The 20,011-nt window shown below is 47.9% G+C and overlaps 1 pseudogene; it reads left to right on the top strand.

Annotated features, from left to right (window-relative positions):
- Positions 1-17,627: 17,627 nt before the first annotated feature.
- Positions 17,628-19,457, top strand: LOC147725060 (uncharacterized; annotated as a pseudogene).
- Positions 19,458-20,011: the final 554 nt, after the last annotated feature.

The following is a 20,011-nucleotide window of genomic DNA, read 5'->3' as shown; positions in this document are numbered from 1 at the left end:
GTGTATTTTATTGCTCAGATATTGGTTTTTAATAAAATTAGATTGTGAACGATTTTATTTCTTTGTGGAAATCCTTACATATTTCCTGATATTTAGTGGACTATAGGTCCTTCCCCCTGGCGAGACAGGTGGGTGGTAAACAAGCTGACTCCAGGGATTCTCCTTTTGACTTGCGGTTTGTACAAGTACATGCCTCCTACTGGTAGGGACACCTTGCTGGCCCTGGAACCAGAGGAGCAGACCAACTACCCCACCATGAAGCTAGCCTTGATCAGGAAGTTTGGGTTAACCCCAGAGAAATATCGCCAGAAGTTCAGGGGGAGCACAAGTTAAGCACCCAGAACTGGGTGGACTTCCTTGATTACGCAAGAAAGGCATTGGAGGGCTGGGTAAAGGGCAGTGAGGTGAAGGATTATGAGGGGTTGTATGATCTATTTTTGAAAGAGCACCTCCTCGAGAAATGCTTTCCCGAGCTGCGCCAACACCTGGTGGACAGCAAGCTGACCAATCCCCTGAAGCTTGCAGAGGAGGCGGACATCTGGGCAAGTACCCGGGTTGTCCTCAAAGGGGACTGGAGGGGATTCCCAAAAGGTCGGACAGGGCGCCCCTCAGAAGAAGGAGGGGGGAGATAAAAAGAGGGAGTTCTCTAAAGGTCCCCAAAACCAATTCCAGGGGAAGGGAACAGGTTTCACCCCTAAGGCTAACCCGCCCAGAAACCCTAATCCTGGCCAAAGCCAGCAGCCAAGGGTTCTCCACTGTGTCGAGTGTGGTGGTGTTGGACATTATAAGGGAGATGTCAGATGCCCAAAGAGACCACCCCCTCCCACCGGAGGAAAACCACCGGGAGTGGCTAGTGTAGCGCTCGGGGGGAGTTGCCCGTAGATAAGGGGGTGAGTGGGCGGGTGTCACCTTAGTGTCCCTGGGAGAACGGGAGATGGTTCCTAAGATCCAGGTGCCCCCAAATACTGCACAGTATGGGCAATGGGTCACCATCAATGGCCAGAGAGGGGAGGCTCTGAGAGATACAGGAGCCAGTATGACTATGGTGAGAAGTCAACTGGTGTCTCCAGAGCAGGTGGTTCCCCATGTACTCCACCCCGCCGCGATGGCTGACGGCAGAATGGGCCACTATCCCGTGGCTGAGTTTCCCTTTGAGTGGGAAGGGGTTGCAGGTTCACTTCGAGTTGCCGTAAGCCCTGCCGTGCCAGTTGATTGTCTGCTGGGGAATGATATGGAGCACAATGCTTGGAGAGAGGTGGAATACCGGACGCACTCTGCGATGCTGGGTACACCTGACTAGGCCTGTGTGAGCACAAGGTCTGCGACTGCCCGGAGAGGGAGTTCACCTGGGTTGGAGCCTGGAACAATGGCCCAACCCGCTGCCAAAAAGGGACAGACCCGAAGACAGGAAGAGCCTGCTTCGGCTTCCGCACCCCATGTGACAGATCGGCCACCTGCGGTGGTGGACCAGGAGTCCGTGGAGGGGGAAGTAGTCTCTCTGGAGGACCTACCCATCCCTGCTGAGTGGCATGTGGAGGGAGGGCCTACCAGAGAGGAATTCTGTAAGGGGCAGAGGGAGTGCCCTACCCTTGAGGGACTGAGGCGACAGGCTCACGCCCAGGCAGCAGGTGACGTTACGGGACACTACCACATTAACTGGGAGGATGGACTCCTCTACAGTGAACACAAGGTACCCTTACCTGGTTCATCAAGGGCCTTGGTAGTCCTGCAACAATACCAAGCCTTTCTGCTGGAATTGGCTCATGCTATACCCTTGGCAGGACACTTAGGTCAGGACAAGACCTTTGCTCGGCTTGTCCTCCACTTTTACTGGCCTCAGATGAAAGTGGCGTCCAACACCTACTGTCGGACATGTGTATCCTGCCAGGCCAGTGGGAAAACAGGGGTGAAGCTGAAAGCTCCCCTGGAACCACTTCCATTCGTTAGCACCCCCTTTGAAAGGGTGGGCATCGACATTGTAGGGCCATTGGATCCACCAACAACAGCTGGTCACAGGTTTATCTTAGTTCTGGTGGATCATGCCACACGGTACCCAGAGGCAATTCCTCTGAGCACTGTCACTGCACCTGTGGTGGCTAGGGCCCTAATGGGGATCTTTACCCGAGTGGGTTTCCCCAAAGAAGTTGTGTCTGACAGGGGGACCAACTTTATGTCAGCATACATGCGGGCAATGTGGAAGGAGTGTGGAGTGAGCTACCGGTTCACCACTTCTTATCACCCCCAGTCGAATGGACTGGCCGAGAGGTTCAACAAAACCTTGAAGGGCATGATCAGAAGTCTGCCTGAAAGCCTGCGGAGGAAATGGGACGTCCTCCTACCCTGTTTGCTATTTTCCTACAGGGAAGTGCCACAGAAGGGAGTGGGCTTCAGCCCCTTTGAACTTCTGTATGGGCACCCTGTGCGCGGTCCTCTCAGCCTGGTGAAGGATGGTTGGGAAAAGTCTCCCAGGAAACCCCCCCAGGATGTGGTGAGCTACATGCTGGCCTTCCGGAGCCAAATGGCGAAGTTGTGGAAGCAAGCTTCTGACAACGTGGAGGCCAGCCAGGCCATCATGAAAGAGTGGTATGACCACAATGCTCACCAGGTGGAATTGGAGCCTGGCCAGAAAGTGTGGGTGATGGAGCCTGGAGAGCTTAGTGCCCTCCAGGATCGCTGGACAGGCCCATTTGAAGTGTTGGAAAAGAAGAGTAAGGCCACATACTTGGTGGACCTTAAGACCCCTCGACAGCCCCTACGGGTGCTGCATGCCAACCGACTCAAACCCCACCATGAGAGGCCCGAGGTCATCTTAATGATGGTGACTGATGTGGGAGAGGAAGCGGAAAGCGAACCTCCCCCGGACTTGTTCTCGTCTCAGGAAAAGGATGGGTCAGTGGAGGGAGTGATTCTCTCTCCTACTCTAACTCCTGAACAGCGGGAGGACTGCCGCCAGATACTGGAGCAGTACTCTACGTTGTTCTCCCTTGTCCCAGGAAGGACTCACCTGTGTACCCATGATGTGGACACAGGGGACAGCCCACCAGTGAAGTCAAAGACCTACCGGCTGTCCGACAAGGTGAAGGCTAGCATCCATGGAGAGGTTGCCAAGATGCTAGAGCTAGGAGTTATAGAACCATCCAACAGCCCTTGGTCCAGTCCGGTGATGCTAGTGCCAAAAGCCGCTCCACCGGGCACCACGCCAGAACTGAGGTTCTGTGTGGATTACCGGGGACTGAACTCAGTTACAAAGACTGATGCTCATCCGATCCCTAGGGCGGATGAATTAATCGACCGGCTAGGAGCTGCCCAATACCTAAGTACCTTTGACCTCACTTCAGGGTACTGGCAGATCTCCTTGACAGATGGAGCGAAGGAAAGGTCAGCCTTCTCCACGCCTGAGGGACACTTCCAATTTTGCGTGATGCCCTTTGGGCTCAAAAATGCCCCTGCCACATTTCAGCGGCTGGTGAATCAGGTCCTCTCTGGAATGGAGGGTTTTCGCTGCTGCTTACCTGGATGACATTGCTGTCTTCAGTAGCAGTTGGGAGGACCATTTGCAACATTTGCAAGCAGTTCTCCAGGCCCTGAAACAAGCTGGATTGACAATCAAGGCCAGCAAATGCAGATTGGGCAGGGGGCGGTTGTGTACCTTGGACACTTGGTGGGTAGGGGGACTGTGCAGCCCCTGCAGGCGAAGATTGAGGCAATCATGGCCTGGGAACCCCCCGAGACACAGACTGAGGTCCGAGCTTTCCTGGGCCTCACAGGCTACTACCGTCGCTTTGTGAAAGGGTATGGTACTATTGTAGCGCCCCTCACAGAGCTCAACTCCAAGAAACAACATTGACGGGTAGTTTGGACGGAAGCTTGTCAGCAAGCTTTTGAGAAATTGAAGCAGGCAATGTGTGCAGCACCGGTCCTGAGGGCCCCAGACTTCTCCAAGGAGTTCATTGTCCAGACAGATGCATCAGAACATGGCATTGGGGCAGTGTTATCGCAACTGAATGAAGAGGGTCTGGATCAGCCTGTAGTCTTCCTATCCAGGAGACTGCTTCCCCGGGAACAGAAGTGGAGTGCAATTGAGAGGGAAGCTTTCGCGTGGTGTGGGCTCTGAAGAAGCTGCGGCAATACCTGTTTGGCTCGCACTTCCTGGTTCAAACTGACCACCGCCCCCTTCGTTGGCTAATGCAGATGAAGGGGGAGAATCCCAAGCTGTTGAGGTGGTCCATCTCCCTACAGGGAATGGATTTCCGGGTGGAACATCGGCCTGGAGTAGACCACGCCAATGCAGACGGTCTCTCTAGGTATTTCCGCCTTAGTGATGAGGACTCCCAAGGGGTTGGGTAGCTCTCCCCACTTTCAGCTGGGGGGGGACGCGTGTTAGACCTGTCTGACCTTTCGCGTAGTCCCTCTAATTGATTATTTATTTTGTCCCCTTTTTGCCCCTCATGCCTTTATTTATTTTTGTGTCCACTAGATTTTTCAAGGTGTTGGTCTAGGGGATAGGTGCTCTTTCGCCCTCATAGTTTTTCACCTCAGGCCTAGAGGCCTTTCCTGACAGAAATTTCTTTGGAGTCACAAAATGGTGGCTACCAACTGTCATAACTGACATACCTGGAACCTGTCCCATAGGATAGAGTAGGGCATTCCAGAACCTTCTGGTCCCTTCGGGACCTCTGAGGGTCAGCCTATATAAGGCGGAATGCTGGTCAGCCATTTTGTCTTGCCAGTGAGGAAGAGCTAGAGTGAAGGCTGAGGTCTGGAAGGGGTAGGGTCCTTAAGGGTGGACTGCTCTAAAAGGGTTGCCCTCTGACTGGGTTCACCACCCCCCCCATTCCTGTTGTCCTAGCCGAGTTAGTTCCGTCCTGCTGACCCTGGACAGAGTGGGAGTTGCCTCAAGGTAGGTGAAGGGGTTAATTCCAACTAACTGTGGAGCTGCAAAGATCCCTGCTGTGAGAACGGAACTGAGTGCCCCCCCCTATCCCTAGCTCCTGTCCAGTATGGAGGATTATTAGTGGGTCCCTGCTAAGGATAGAGAACTGGGAACTTATACGTGTGAGGATCAATTTCTATTTCCCTTTGCCTCGGGTGTTGAAGCCGGCTACTGCCCTTGTGACCCTGAGATCACTTACTGGTGACCGGACGTGCAGCCGGTGAATCACCTTTCCCACTCGTGAGACAGAGGAAGAAGAGGGGTGCCGGATTTCTAGGGGCAGCGCCGATTCCGCCGTGAGCAGGACCCCTGGGGCATCAGCCGCGTTGTTGTGGTGGCGCCGCTGATCTGAGGAAAAAGGTGGGGGCTGGTTGTACAGAAGTCGGGCGCCATTGCGCATGCCCCAAGTGGATTCAGTCGTCCCTGGAAGGAGGGGCCTAGGAGCGAGCAGGCCCGTGGGAGAGCCACTGCCAGCGTCAGGCGGCCGGGGCAGACTCCGGACTTGATCCGCTAGTCCCCCGCACATGCGCGGTAGTACCGCTGCGGGGGATACGTCGCAGACCAGCTGACAGGAGATCCCTGAGGAAGCGGCGGGAAGCGTGCATTGGCGCTTCTCCGTTGGTGGGTCCCTTTTCCCTACTCAAGCTTCAACGAGGAGGAGCGGTCTTGAGCAGGGGAGGAGGGGCGAAGGACTGCATCTAGTGCCTGAGAAGATTGGTTCCTTCCCCCCCTGTGAGACAGAAACACAGGCCCCCGGGGGCCCAACACACAGAAACGAAGTAAGGAGGTTGTGAGGGGGGAAGTTGGAGGCCATTGAGTCTCCTTCAAAGGAACAAAGACTTCCGGTTGGCCAAACAAGGATTGGGCTGGTACTGGGTAATGCCCATCAAGCTTCTTGTAAGGATCTATTAAGACTTAATTTTCAATACAGGATGTTCCCCTTCTGTGATTAAACTACTATATATCAATCCCTCCCCCTTTCTTTTGACAGCTCTAGTGAGGAGCTTACATAGAGCAACTAAAGTGAGTAAGGCTCGCCAATTCTTCTGGAATCTAAGGTGGAGTGGGGGGTAAATGTAACATCACCTCCGAAAGGTCAAGTCTAGTAAAGTTTGGAGGAGCCTAAATACTGCTCTTGGGAGACTAAAGTAATGTGCTGTTATGTGGAGAAACTGATTAATGACATGATCTGGCAACGTTGAGAATCTTAAGAATTTCATGGGTAAATGTAATGTACTGAACTGTGATTTCTGAAGACAAGAGAGCAAAGAATATTTTTATAAACAAGCTCGTATTTTTCCAAACATTGGTGTAGCGTCATTTTTTAGTGATATTGCATTGGGTTACTGCGGGGTGATTTGCAACCTTTACACATGTGCCTCTATTGATATTGCCTTACCCTAGGCCAGGCTACCTTAGGTGACCTGACATATTTAGGTTCCAACAGGTACGCAATAATTAGGGCAGACAGGAAGGGGAAACGAGGGGTGGCCTGGCCATTATCCATCGAAATGTCCTAAGGACCAAGGGCCTAAATGAGGACGGTAATTACGATTGAGCGGTGCTGCACTTTCAAATAAATATTACTAACAATGATACGATTAAAGGGCTTCCTGATTTACAACTGCTGAGCCCTTTGCTGGAGTCAAGTGTGAAGAACCCAGACATTACCGTCCTGGGTGACTTCAACTTGCACCTGGAAAAGAGCACTGACACCAGTCTTTTAACACTGACAGATGCACTGTCAAATCTATATATGAAACAGATCGTAACGCAAAACACCCTCGATGCAGGCCACACGATCGATGGGATTTTCACATCCATAAATAATATTTCACTACTAGAAATCGTACCAGTACCGTGGTCTGACCATAAGTTAATAATATTTGCTATAAAAACTGGAAAATCATTTGCAATAGCTGCACCATCTGGCAAGCACCTTCTCTCTCCTAATTGGTCAAAAATCACCCCCCTATTCTCGATGAATATTTAACAAAGTCAATCCCGGAACTTGACAAAGATTGTAACATAGCCTCAAACCAAATTTCAAGCTGGATCGACGCTGCCATAAAAATAGCAGCTCCTCTCAAAAAGAATACATCAAGGAGGAAAACGGCCTCCCAACCATGATTCACAAATGTGCTAAGAACACAAAAACAAATCTGAATAAAATGGGGAAAAATGGAGGTTGAACTATGAGTCTGGGCCACAAGAGAACTATAAATCCTCTCTGGCCACCTACAAGAAATGAATAATAGCAGAAAAAAGTAAATACTTTACCCAAAAAATAGGGGATGCAAAAGACTTGAGGAAAGAACTCTTCTCCATAGTCTAAAAATTATCAATTCAATTCAATTCAAAAACTTTATTCGATCATTTGTTGATAATAATCATAAAAGTACATGCTTACAAAAATCGATAAAATACATATAAGTACAACTTGTTTAAAATAATCATGTATCAAGGGACATATTATTCCTCAAGTGAACAGACTTTAAAATGAATGCAGCGGTAAAAAAAGCAAATGTCCTGCGAATCAAGTCCAAATAGGAGCCTCATAGCAGATTCAATTGTGGGAACATTGTATTTTTTAAAGAGTGGTTTCAGATATAGTTTACGGGGATGAAGATAAAAAGGGCATAACAATAAAAAGTGCTCCGGACTTTGCTTTGTAATCCCGTCACATGGACAGGGGGCAACAGTGTGGGACTTGATATGTGGGTACGCAACAAGCAAGTGAACAGCCCCCATCCGCAGTCTTGTCAATACATATTGATGGGAACGAATGGTGACCGTTCTAAGGTATCCTGCGAGTCCCGGTTCTTCCATATTGTACCTATCGTAGAAAACATGTGTAGAATACTGAGAAGTAGCAGCATTACGCTTTACAGTGCCAGCTCTCAGGAATACATGTTTAAGCTCTTTCTTAGGGATGTTTATAACGCACGATGGGTTATCACACACAGAAAGATTGAAGACATCCTTAAATACCTGGATAATATAGTTGAGCCAGGGAATACGGGAACATTTATCCAAGTGGAGACAGTCAAGAATGATCTTTCTTGTAAACCCCATCTGCTCCTTAACCCAAATAGATCTCCATACTAGGAGTGGTCTTAAGTTGATCAAATCAGAAAGATGTTCCAGACCCACCTCCTGATGGATTACTTTGGTTGAAGCAGAGGATGGTAAGCATAAAAGTTTTTTAACAAAATTGTTTTCCTCCACCTGGAGGATATAATGGTTACAATGGCCCCATACACCTGAACCATAGAGTGCCAGGGCAACACATTTGTGACGAGCATGTCGGGTATCCGCCTAGAGCCTAACTTAGTTGCAAACTTGAATATGCCAAAGGAACACTTGGCCATTTTAGCTCTTACATTGGTTATTTCTGACGCCCACATCCCCCCACTATTAAAAGTGATGCCTAAATAGCAAAATTTGTCAACCACTTGTATTGTTTGGTCCATAACTGTAAAAGGTCTTAAATTTTTGACTTTCTTGCCACAGGCCATAATAAAAGTTTTTGAATTGTTAATTTTTAATGTTCTCCCATTGATAAAATCCACAAATTTGTTCATGAGTTTCTGCAACCCAAGAGGGGTTCTCGAGAGTAAGACCGCGTCATCGGCGTAAAGCAATACCGGAATGGGTATGCCGTCGGCGGCCGGTGCGTCAGCATTGACAGCACGTAGTTCAGACTCAATTGCGTTAATAAAAAGGGAGAAAAGAAGAGTGGCAAGGACACATCCCTGCCTAATACCAGAACCAATTAGAATATTAGGGGAACACTCTCCTGATTGCCCATAACGGATCTTGGCCGACAGGTTCCTATACAATTGGGCTAAAAAGTAGAGGATTTCCCGTGGGGCACCCATATCCAGTAGGGTTGACCACAGAAGACCATGGTCTACCAGGTCGAATGCACTGGAGAGGTCGGCAAAGCAAAGAAACAACGAGCCTTGCTTAGCACGTTTATATTTGCCTATGATGAGGTCCAGGTTTATGCACTGTTCTATAGTGCCTAGCCCCTTTCGGAAACCAAACTGGGAGTCCGCAAGGATCCCCTTTTCTTCGACCCAATCCTCCAAGCGGCTCAATAGTACCCTACTCATGATTTTTAGGGAAGCAGTAAGGAGCGAGATAGGGCGGTCATTTTTTGCCTCTTCTCTTGCACCTTTTTTATAAATAGGAATGATGATAGATTCCCCCCATGCCTGAGGGGCTTGGGTCATTGCTGCTGCATTAAACACCTTGGTCAGCAGTGGACTCCAAAGGGATACCTCAGCTTTATAGAGATCAACGGGTACCCCGTCGGGACCCGGTGCCTTCCCCCCCTTACTACACCGGATGGCAGTATCCACCTCGGTGACTGTAATGTTAAGAGGTAGGGGGGTGGCAACCACAGCATCCCTATCACCCCCTGCCTCTAATCTATCGGGGTTAAAAATGCTGGAAAAATGGGCAACCCATTGTTCTTCGCTCACTTGGGCAGACAGGACCGGGGCTTCGTCCTTTTGAAGAAAAGGACTATTGACCGTGGACCAAAAGAGCTTGGCATCCCTAAGATCCACGGCCATGGTCAACTTATCCCAGGCCTCCTCTCTTAGTTCCTGTTTCCTAGCCTTCAGGTGAGTGGTGTATTCCCTCCTCAGAGCCCTTACTGCTTCCTTATCCCTGGGTTTGCAATTAAGGGCGGCTTTTAGTTTTTGTAGGGATTTAGTGCATTCCTTGTTGAACCAACCACAAGTGGTCCTAGTGCCTTTAGGTTTTGTACCAGTTAAAATTTTTACGATATATTTATTAATGGTGTCAAAACTAACTAATATATCGGCACTACATATATCGGGTTCAAGACAGCTTTCTACCTCCTCTAGACAGGCTGACACTATGGTGCTTAGTAGGCGTTCCTCATTATGCCTACCCCATTTAATTCTAGGGCCATTTAATCTGTGTGGAACAACATCTGTCACGATACCATGCGACACCTTTGACTTATCCCCCCACAAGGAGAGGTACATTGTTAGACAATTGTGGTCACTAAGGGCTGGGTCAACTATTACAGGGGGGGCACAAAGAGTCATAATACTGGAAGAGACGATGAGGTAATCGATAACCGTCACACAGTTCCTACCAATAAAGGTTGGTACCGATTTACCCTCACTGTCTACCCCAGGTAACATGATACATAAATCCAATTTGAGCATGAGAGTGTTTAAAGATTCTCCATAGGCCGAATGTAAAAAGTGGGCCTGATCATCTCCAGCCTCCCCGCCGTACCCACACACCCTCGTGCCAGCAAAGGGGCACATATGAATGTTGAAATCGCCTCCCCACAGAATTTCGAAAGGCACTCTGCTACGACCACACAGTCTCTCCACCTCCGCATCAAGTTCTTCAACCATAACAGTGTTTGAGTGGATAAAAACATTATGGTAATGATTTATTATTAGAACATTCCGCCCATCCCTGTGTTGCAGCCATAGCAGCTGCAAATGCAAACCAACAGTCACATGGGTTTTTACTTGTACCGGCAGACTCACAGAAAGCAATATCACCAACCCACCGCTAGCTCTTCCCTTGTTGGATGGCTGTGCTTGACAATTATAGGAAGCAAACCCATCAAGGTAGACGTCTTCGACTGCCCAGGTCTCCTGGAGACATAGGATGTCGAATTGGGTTAGGAATTCTAACCATCCTAAACAATCCGTCTTATTGTTCCACCCAGCAATATTCCAGCTCCCTAACTTATAGCCTTTCTCCATTGAAATTACAGCCTCATTGGGCATCAGGCTCATATGGGGAGGGGCTACATTCCTGATCGTGTGTTCAACCGATACCCGGGGAATGCTACCCCACATTGGTAAGTCTACAGGTGCTATGATACCATCTCCCGTAGTAAAGGAATCCGTGTTACATTGAGTCTGCCCAATAGTGGGTTTGTTACAGCTAAGATGACGGGAAGCATTAAGCCCCTTAGGCAGATTGTCCATAATAGAGCCTCTCGCCACCATACACAGACCCCCCATCCTCCCCTACATCTCCACATGTTCCTTCACCCACCTCCCCCGTGACTAGTTGGCTTCAATCACAGTCCTCCAGGCCGCTAAACAGGTGAAACCTGTTGGTGGTCTCTAGGGGCGTGAAGGGTTTGAGATGGTCCATTCTCCTGTGTGTGGCAGAATTATGCCTTGGAGCCACAATATTCCACCCATGCGGGTCAGCTACTGTTATGTTATGATGACCATTAGTTATAAAACCATTATTACATACAGGTGGACAGTATGGGTTTGGGTACACTTGCCTCAGTAGAGGGGGAGGAGGGGCTGACAGGAATTGGTGATGGGGTGGAAACACCACTGAGCGGGGGTAAAAATAAGTAAGAGGGCGAGGGATGATATGATTACTGTCATGTTCGGAAGGCCAGGAAAGTATAAAATGGACAGCATTCTGGTCTCTAAAATTAATGACCACTATATCGCCCTCGATGTCTTTGGGTCTTCCCCCCAGCCAGGAAAGACGACGAACATGGACGATTTCGCCATTGATGTTTTTTGCAATGGGTCTATACATACTCAACCAATGCATTATTTTGTTCTTCAACTGGGCAAAACCTTCGCGTTTGTTCGCCTCTAGCTCTAGCACCCCAGTAAGTACCACCACGAAAGGCACTGCTTCCGGTGGAAGTTCTGGGAGGGGGCCCTTGTTATAATTGCCCCGTGTGGGTCGCCCATTCCCTCTGTCCCTCTTCTGATTCCCAGGAGCTTGACCTATGCTCTTTGCCGAACTGGTAACCATTGTAGCGGGGAGCAATGCGGGTAAACTAGTTGGTAAAGCAGGATTAGCTTTAGGTATAATTTTTTTTACAATTTGTGGTAATTGTGGCATGCCTGCAGAATGAACAGGGGCAGGTGTGGGGATTAAGACTGGTGTACTTGAAGGGGTTGGTATAGTGGGAGTTTGTAGGACAGGATTAGACGGTACCTTGGTAATTGCTAACTTGCTACCCAGTTCACGCTCTATCTTCCCCAGCCTGTCGTCCATTTTGTTAAGTCTTTCTACAATGGCCAGAGTATAGGTCCGTATTATGACTCTATACTATCAATTAGGACGCCATTTGAGGATTCCTGTGGTGTCACGACGGCATGAGAGTTATCAGGTATAGAGCTGAGCTGTACTAATTTGGGGGTAGGGCAAGAATGTATAGGTGATGTAACTATCTTTCCTTTATCGATAGCTGATTCCGGCTCTCCCCCTATACTGGCATCGTTTTTAACACCAAAATCAGCATGATTAATTTTCCTTTTTGGTAGGTCGGACTTTTTCCGCCTCTTTTTATTAGGTGGGGGGCCATACAATTTAGTAGGTGTAACTTTCTTTACCCTATTTCTTGTTGATTTAATTTGCCTAGGGGTGGGGGTTATTAGTGCCTTGGTTGAACTATGTTTTTGTTTATGCTGGAGTTAGTTGGATTAAGTGTGGTATTGGTAATGTCCTGGGGTTCTATATCAATTGTGGGTGTACCCTCTCTAAATATTAATGGAACGCTGTCCTGGGTGAGAGTGCAAACATTCTCAATTAAACCACCCTCCAAAGTAGAACTAATCAGAACAGGTGAATCGGATAATACTCTGTTTTTTAGACTCTCTACCGAGCGTCGACGCTCAGCCCGGCGTTCAGCAAGGGTAGGGGTGGTAGGGGTATCCATAACCGATTTCTTAAAATAATTATCTAATTTCCCGTTAATCAAACTCACAGGTTTCTCGGGGCCAACAGGCTCCAGGGTTAGGGTTTCAGCAGACATAATGTTCAACAATAAAATAGCCCCCGAACACTTACACCAATAGTCCAGGGCAGTACAATGTTCGGGCAGGGGTTCTGGCCCAGCCCAGCCTCCTCGGGCCTCTGAGGGCCACAGAGGGCCCGCCCTTGTCCCGGGCTTCTCCCGGTCGCTCCCGCGCAGTGGGGCTAGACTGGAGAGTTTATAGTGTCAGAGTGTGGAGGGGCGGAGCCTGCAGGGAGAGCTGCCCAGGTGGATTCAATCAGGGCGGGCGGGCGCTCCTGGGACAGGTAGTCCTGCGCCTCCGCCTGCTCGCAGCCCTGCAAGTTAGCTGTTCACAGACCCCTTCTGCAGCGAAGTTACTTCAGGGAAGCCTCCTAGGCGACGCTGTCAAAAAAAAGTGAAGGGAAAGAGGGTCGGATCTGCTGCCAAAATGACGCTGTGGCTAGGAAGGTTTTCCGCGATGTGTCTAAAAATTATCAAAAAGTGACAACTCTGCACACGTTGAAATTAGTACAGAGTTCTGCAATGACCTGGGCCAGTTCTTCGTAGGCAAAGTTGGTAGGGTTTATGAGTCCTTCAAAAGTACAGTTAATCCTGCTTTTAGACAACTAAACAGGGAAGTGAATGATCGCCTCTTACCACCTATAAGTGGCCACTTATTCCAATGTCAACCACCTTCTACCAAACAGATTCTTCAGGCAGTTAGGCTAACGAAGTCGGGTGGCTCATCCGATCCTTGTCCACCTAAGGTAACGCACCTTTTTCCTGAACTACTGAGTGAGCAATTAGGGCTGCTCTTCACTGAAATAATTAAAACCAGCCACTTCCCTGAGGCATGGAAAACTTGTCAGTACTGCCGCTCTTAAAGAAACCCACCCTAGACCACAAGAACTGGGCAACTATAGACCCATCGCAAGAATACCTTTTGCTGCCAAGGTTTTGGAGAAACTATTGAACAGGCAGCTGTCCCAATTTCTCAAAGAGGCACATGTCCTTGACCACTCACAATTTGGCTTCCGAGAAGGACATGGTACAGAAACAGCCCAGTTGATGGCCACGGAGGTACACAGGAATATACTGGATGCCGGAGGAAAGGCCGCCTTGATCTTTTTGGATCTCTCGACGGCCTTTGACATGGGAAACCACAATATTCTACTCTGTTGTCTTAGTGAAGCGGGAGTGCATACGTTAGTTCGAACTCTGATAGCCTCCTAGCTGTCAACAGGACTTGCACAGTGGAGCAGGGAGAGGCAAAATCCAAATCTTTCAGCTCTCCTTGCGGTGTCCCCCAGGGGCCGTCGCTAAACCCCACCCTATTCAACTTATACGTGGCACCCCTGGTGGCAATAATAAGGGACTGTGGCTTTATCCCAGTCTCTTACGCTGACGAAACACAAATCGTGGTGTCAATTACAAATAACATCAAAGATATGGCCGATAGATTTAAGAAATGCATGGAACAAATTTTCCAGTGGATGCAGGGTAACTGCTTGAAATTAAATGGGGACAAAAGCGAAGTCATGCTGCTGGGGACGGACATGCAAACTTGGTCTCAGGAATGATGGCCTGACAGCCTGGGCCAACGTCCATCCCCAGTTAACTAGGTTAGAAACCTAGGAGTACTCCTGGTCGCTAAGTTACATACGAGGCACAAACTAACAAATTAACCTCCTCCATCTGGTACATTCTTAAAATGATCAGGAAACATTTACAGTTTATTCCCCAGGTGTTTTGCAAAACAGTGGTAACGGCATTGGCTCTATCTAGGCTGGACTTCGAAAACGCGTTATATGCTGGGATCCAGGTCAAGCAGTTGGCAACATTATAACGTTTACAAAATGCAGCAGCCAGGCTGATGCTGGACATCCCTAAGTATGAACCAATAGCGCATAGGCTGAGAGCTCTCCACTGGCTCCCAATTGGAAAGTAAAATTCAAATCCTTGTGTTTGACAAATAAAGCCCTCCATGGAATAGGTTGTCAGTTCCTGAAAGACCATCTGAAATGGTATGAGCCTTCCAGGTCCTTGAGATCCAGCCAGCAAAACCTGATTCAGGTGCCTAGATTTAAGCAGGTCCGGTGGTGAGGGAGGAGCTTTCTGCTACACACAGCTAGGACATAGAATATTCTCCCAACGACAATTAAAAACAGCCCTTCATTATTCACCTTTAGAAAGGAGATACAAACCTGGTTGTTCACTGCAGGCTTGTAACATCTTAAATGGAAGATAGCTGGTCTCCTACGTCTACTCAGCGCCAAGACGCCCATGGGCAATCCCACGCTTTATAAATCACAAATCAAATCAAATCATTGCCTCTTTCAGCCTCAATGGCTACATTCTGTCGATTGTACCCAAATTACACTAAAGCTTGAACTGCCATCATATCTGCTTCCAAGCAGGTTACCACTGAATGCTAACAAAGCACTCCGAGCTGAGCACTTCGAGAATTGCCCTACTATTGTGGTGGACATGGACCTACTGTCATCTGCCCACCACCTGGAAAAATAATTTTGTTTAATACTAAACTATTCAAACTAAGTGAGGAATCTGGAGGTGAATTGTGGGGTTTACCCACCTGCCTCTTGTGGTACAAGGTAGTCACATTGCCAGCTGCTCCTTTTACATTATGAGATCCTTGCACTGAATTTCCCTTACTTCGGTTTCCTTCAAAGGAAACAATCCACCATTGCCATTTAACTTTCCCATCTAGACTATGCCAGCAGTGTATACCTTGGAGCCCATATCTTTTCAAAAACATCTGACAATCCAGAATGCAGCTGCAGGAGCACTCCTTAAATCTATATATACCGACTGACATTTCACCAGTGCTTTACGTATTCTGCTTGCTGCCTGGAGGTGGATGCATTAATTTTGGAGCAACATGCACTGTTCCTATCACTCTTCCGTGCCAACTGTTTCACAGCAAAAACTCTGTACCTTCTGCCAAAGTGGATCAAGATAATTTAGTCTCATTCTTGACAATCCCTTCCTTCCAAAAGACGTGTACTGGCAGAGGTTCCTTATCAATTACGATTGTTTATCTTTGGAAATCGATTCCTGCTAAACTAAGAAAAATCGGCAGCCATCTTGAATTCTGGAGAGTTCTAACAACCAAGCTCTTCCAACTTACATAATACCAGAACTCAAAAAGATACCCACATGGATGGCTATCCATTCTCGCTCTTTCTACAACACCTTATGCCTTTGCACCCTAGTTTTCTTGCTGCACCATAGCTTGAGCATGTCTCTGAACTCAGCAGGTGCCTCACCCACTACCCCACCCTCACCACATCCTCCACAACCCCCAAGGTCCCTCAGGAGAGAAAGCTCCAAGGGTTTGACAGTGTAGAGGACATGATGCAGAATGCCTTGAGGGGGCTGTGGGATTGTGTTCTATTGATCTGCCGTGCTTGATGCAGCAGAGGGCAGTGTGATAACCACACTAGGCCAAGTCATTCCTGGTAAAAAGGCTCTGTGATAAAGTAGAAAGTTCAGCAGTTGCCTTTAAGGGGTTCCCATTGTTTCTTAAGAATCACAGCCATCAAATACGTATAGGGTCTGTTGAATCCTCTAAAATCAATTCAGCAATTTCCATCACAAATCTTACAAAACCGTACAGCACGATGCACAAAAAAATTCTATTTTCAGTTTAAAAAAAATTGAATTTCAAACCAGCACAGTGTAAATGAGGCCATACAATTTTATATAGAATGCAACATTTTGCATTTTTAAAACACATTGTGAATCTCATAAAAGTAGCTGACAGCCTCAGGTTGCAGATGGCATACTGAGGAAGAAATGAGAACAAGGGTAGCACTGGTTCTTCAACGGATGTTTACTACAGAACGATCAGTAAATTGAGCAACTGTATAATTAACAGACCAATTCAGCAGGCTGTAAGGCTGCAGGAAAAATGTGTCTCTAGAAATAGTATAACCCGACACACAAGTAAAAAATGAGGTACATTGTCAGTGGTGTCTCACGCACAGTTTATTAACATTTTCAGAATTTTCAAATTGTTCACAAAGCTTTAGTGTTCTGTCTACATTCTGGGATTAGTTGCCGGAAAACCTGAACTTTTTAAAAAACTTTTTTGGGGGTAATTCTCTAGCTCAAAAATTGACATAATTGCCCTCTCAAATGTGCTGTGCAACACATAAACATTGGCTGTCACTTTGAAATATTTGTCTTTTGACTCAGAGACCCTGTTTGAATAAAATTGGTTCCCTTTTCAAGGGTCACTTGACATCCTTGTGTGCTAGTAATTCAAATTCCCACTGTGCTCCCAAAAAAAAAGATCAAAAGACCAGGAGTACCCCAAGCAGAGGGGACCTCTGCAACGGCATCCTGGTGAGTAAAGGAGAACAAGCCCTGACTAACTGACCAACAATATATAACCACGTTCCTGCCGTTAGTACCAACTCTGGTATGCATATGTATAGGGTTATCCATGCTCTGAAAACACAACCTTTGATCACAATGTTTGTGGTAATTGATTATAATTAAGTGAGATTTTAAACGATGTGTATTAAGTGTCATTTTGTAATGTGCATATACTTTGAAAAATCATACAATAATGTACTTGTACTCTGCTGCAACACACTCGCATCGCAAGAACCTCTTACTGTAGTTGGTTTCAACACCTCTCCACTTTGCTCATACCCTTACAAGTATTTGTCTTTCATTCACAGGAAGAAAGGGTGCAGCAGCGCCACACCGGTAAACTTTGCAACGGTGCCCAATGCAGAAGACAATCTCTTCATGTGTAAGCAATATCAGAAAGGTTTTATTCTTAGATAAAATGTATATATCCATCAGAGATCCCTTATATTGGAGAAGTGCTACTTGCATACAGACCTTTCAAAGACTTTGTCAAGTATTGGGCTCACACATCAGATGAGCTGATCTATGGAGAACTTGCTGCAGTGTCTGGAGTGTGAAAAAAGCTTCAGCCAGCGGTCACAACTGTGCAAGTATCAATGGCTCCATACAGGTGAGAAACCATACTACTGTACGGAATGTGGGAAAAGCTTCCCTGAGAAGCCCAAACTATGCAAGCATCAGAGAATCCATTCTGGGCAGAAACCATACCAATGTCCCGAATGTGGAAAAGCCTTTACCCTGAGGCCACATCTGTTACAACATCATAGAATTCATACTGGAGAGAAACCATACCAGTGTACTTAATGTGAGAAAAGGTTCTCTCGAAAGGCGCATGTGGGCTATTATTAGAGAATCCATAGTGAGGAGAAACCATACAACTGTGCAGAATGTGGGGAAAGTTTCACTCAGAAGTCAAATCTGTTAGTTCATCAGAAGATCCATACTGGGGAAAAACCCCACCAGTGTATTAATTGTAGGAAGAACTTCGCTCGAAGGTGGTCTCTAATAGCACATCAGAGGGTCCATACAAGGGAAAAACCATATCAGTGTAAGGAATGTGGGAAAAGCTTTGCTCAAAGCTCATATCTGCTATATCATAGGAGAATACATACCGGAGAGAAACTGTACTAGTGTACTGAATGTGGGAAAAGGTTAATCAATAGCACAGTTTTGTTAACACATCATCTGGTCCACTCTGGGGAAAAGCTGCACCAGTGTACAAAGTGTGACAAAGGGGTTGCTAGGAGAGCTGATCTCGAAGGGCATTAGAGGGTCCATAATGTTGAGAAACTGTACCAGCATACGGAATGCGGGAAAAGCTTCCTTCACACGTCTGACCTGCTAGTCCATCAGAGGATTCATTCTGGGGAGAAACCCTACCAGTGCAATGAGTGGGAAAAAAGCTCCTCTCGCAGCTCACATTTGGTCTATCATCGGGGACTCCATAAAGCGGAGAAACCGTACCAGTGTAGAGAACACGCTGTACTGAAGTGAATGTATGACATTGTTCTGCATTTTGTTCATCAACTGTTGTTTTTGCATTTGTCACCCCGAGTGGGACGGGTATGCTCAGACGTGAGTCTCATGCTCTCCATGCCACTGGAATCAAGCTATCCTGGCTGATGAGAGCTGAAAGCCCCAACCCCATGGGAACAGTCCAGCCCGAACTGCCAAGCCAGGTCCTCCCTGGACTTAGAACAAGCATCCTTGGACCGGTTTTGGGGAAACAGGTCCAAGGATGCTTGTTCCAAGTCCAGGGAGGACCTGGCTTGGCAGTTCGGGCTGGACTGTTCCCAGGGGGCACAGGGTCAAGACTGATTTGCATATGGCTGGATTCAAACTGAAATGGCATGGTGAGCTAAAAAATGTACTGGGGTGAATTTTTGACATTGATCTGCATTCTATCCATCAACTGTTGTTTTTGCAGTGTAGACAATGCAGCAAAGGTTTCACTTAAAAATCGAGTTTGTTAGTTCATCAGAGGATCCATATGGGGAGAAACTGCACAATTGTACTGTTTGTGGGAAGAGCTTCACTTGCAGATGGTCATTAATAGCTCATCAAAGGATCCATACTGGCAGAAAACTGTACAAGTGCAAACAATGTGGGAAAAGCTTCAGTCAGAGCACCGGCTTGAGTAGACATCAGGTGATCCATACTTTGGAGAAACTCAACCCTTGTACTGAATGTGGGAAACACTTTGGGTTGGTGCACATACTTAAGCAACATCAGAGATGGCATGTAAAACATAAGGCAAGCACCAAAAAATAGCCCTTCCATGTTAGAGATCAGCACTGCATGAAACAAACGCACACCTTGTGGCTCAAGACTACTTATTTGTGGGGCGTGGCTTGACCGGCAAAGATGGTGGTCGTGTGGAGCGTGAGCTCCAACCAGCCGTCCTACACCATAATCCTGGCCCTGAGCATCTGAAGTGGGCGCGGACGACTCCTGTGGTCTCCCCCGATCTGGGGGCATCGTCCGGTGGCGGTGGATGTGTGCGGACAGACCGGGTACCGCCAGGCAGCCCAGGTGATAGAAGGCGGCCTGTGGAGTCCGGCAGGGCCTGAAGTCGGGACCTACATTTTCATAACGCCGGCCTGGGACACACACTTGCCGGCTCCCGCGGGGCTGCGCAGTGGACCCGGACTGGGCGTGGTTTGTCCTGCTGCCCGGGGCCGATCGCGCCAGGTATCCTGAGTGGTGAGGGGGCAATATTGCTGCTGAAGAGCTGGTGACGGCGGGAGGGCGCCTGTAAAGACCGAGTGCAGCCCTTCTCTGAGGGATGTTGCGGGAGCGGCGCCATCTTGCGCTACTTGATACTCCTTCGTGGGCCTGGTGCGAGGAGGGGGCCCGGGACTCTGCAGTTTGGTGACCTGTGCTTCTTGACAGAGATGGCGGTGGTGGCG

Source organism: Lissotriton vulgaris, chromosome 4_1 (genome assembly GCF_964263255.1).
Source record: "Lissotriton vulgaris chromosome 4_1, aLisVul1.2, whole genome shotgun sequence".
Lineage (NCBI taxonomy): Eukaryota > Metazoa > Chordata > Amphibia > Caudata > Salamandridae > Lissotriton > Lissotriton vulgaris.
This window is presented reverse-complemented; position numbering and strand designations above follow the sequence as displayed.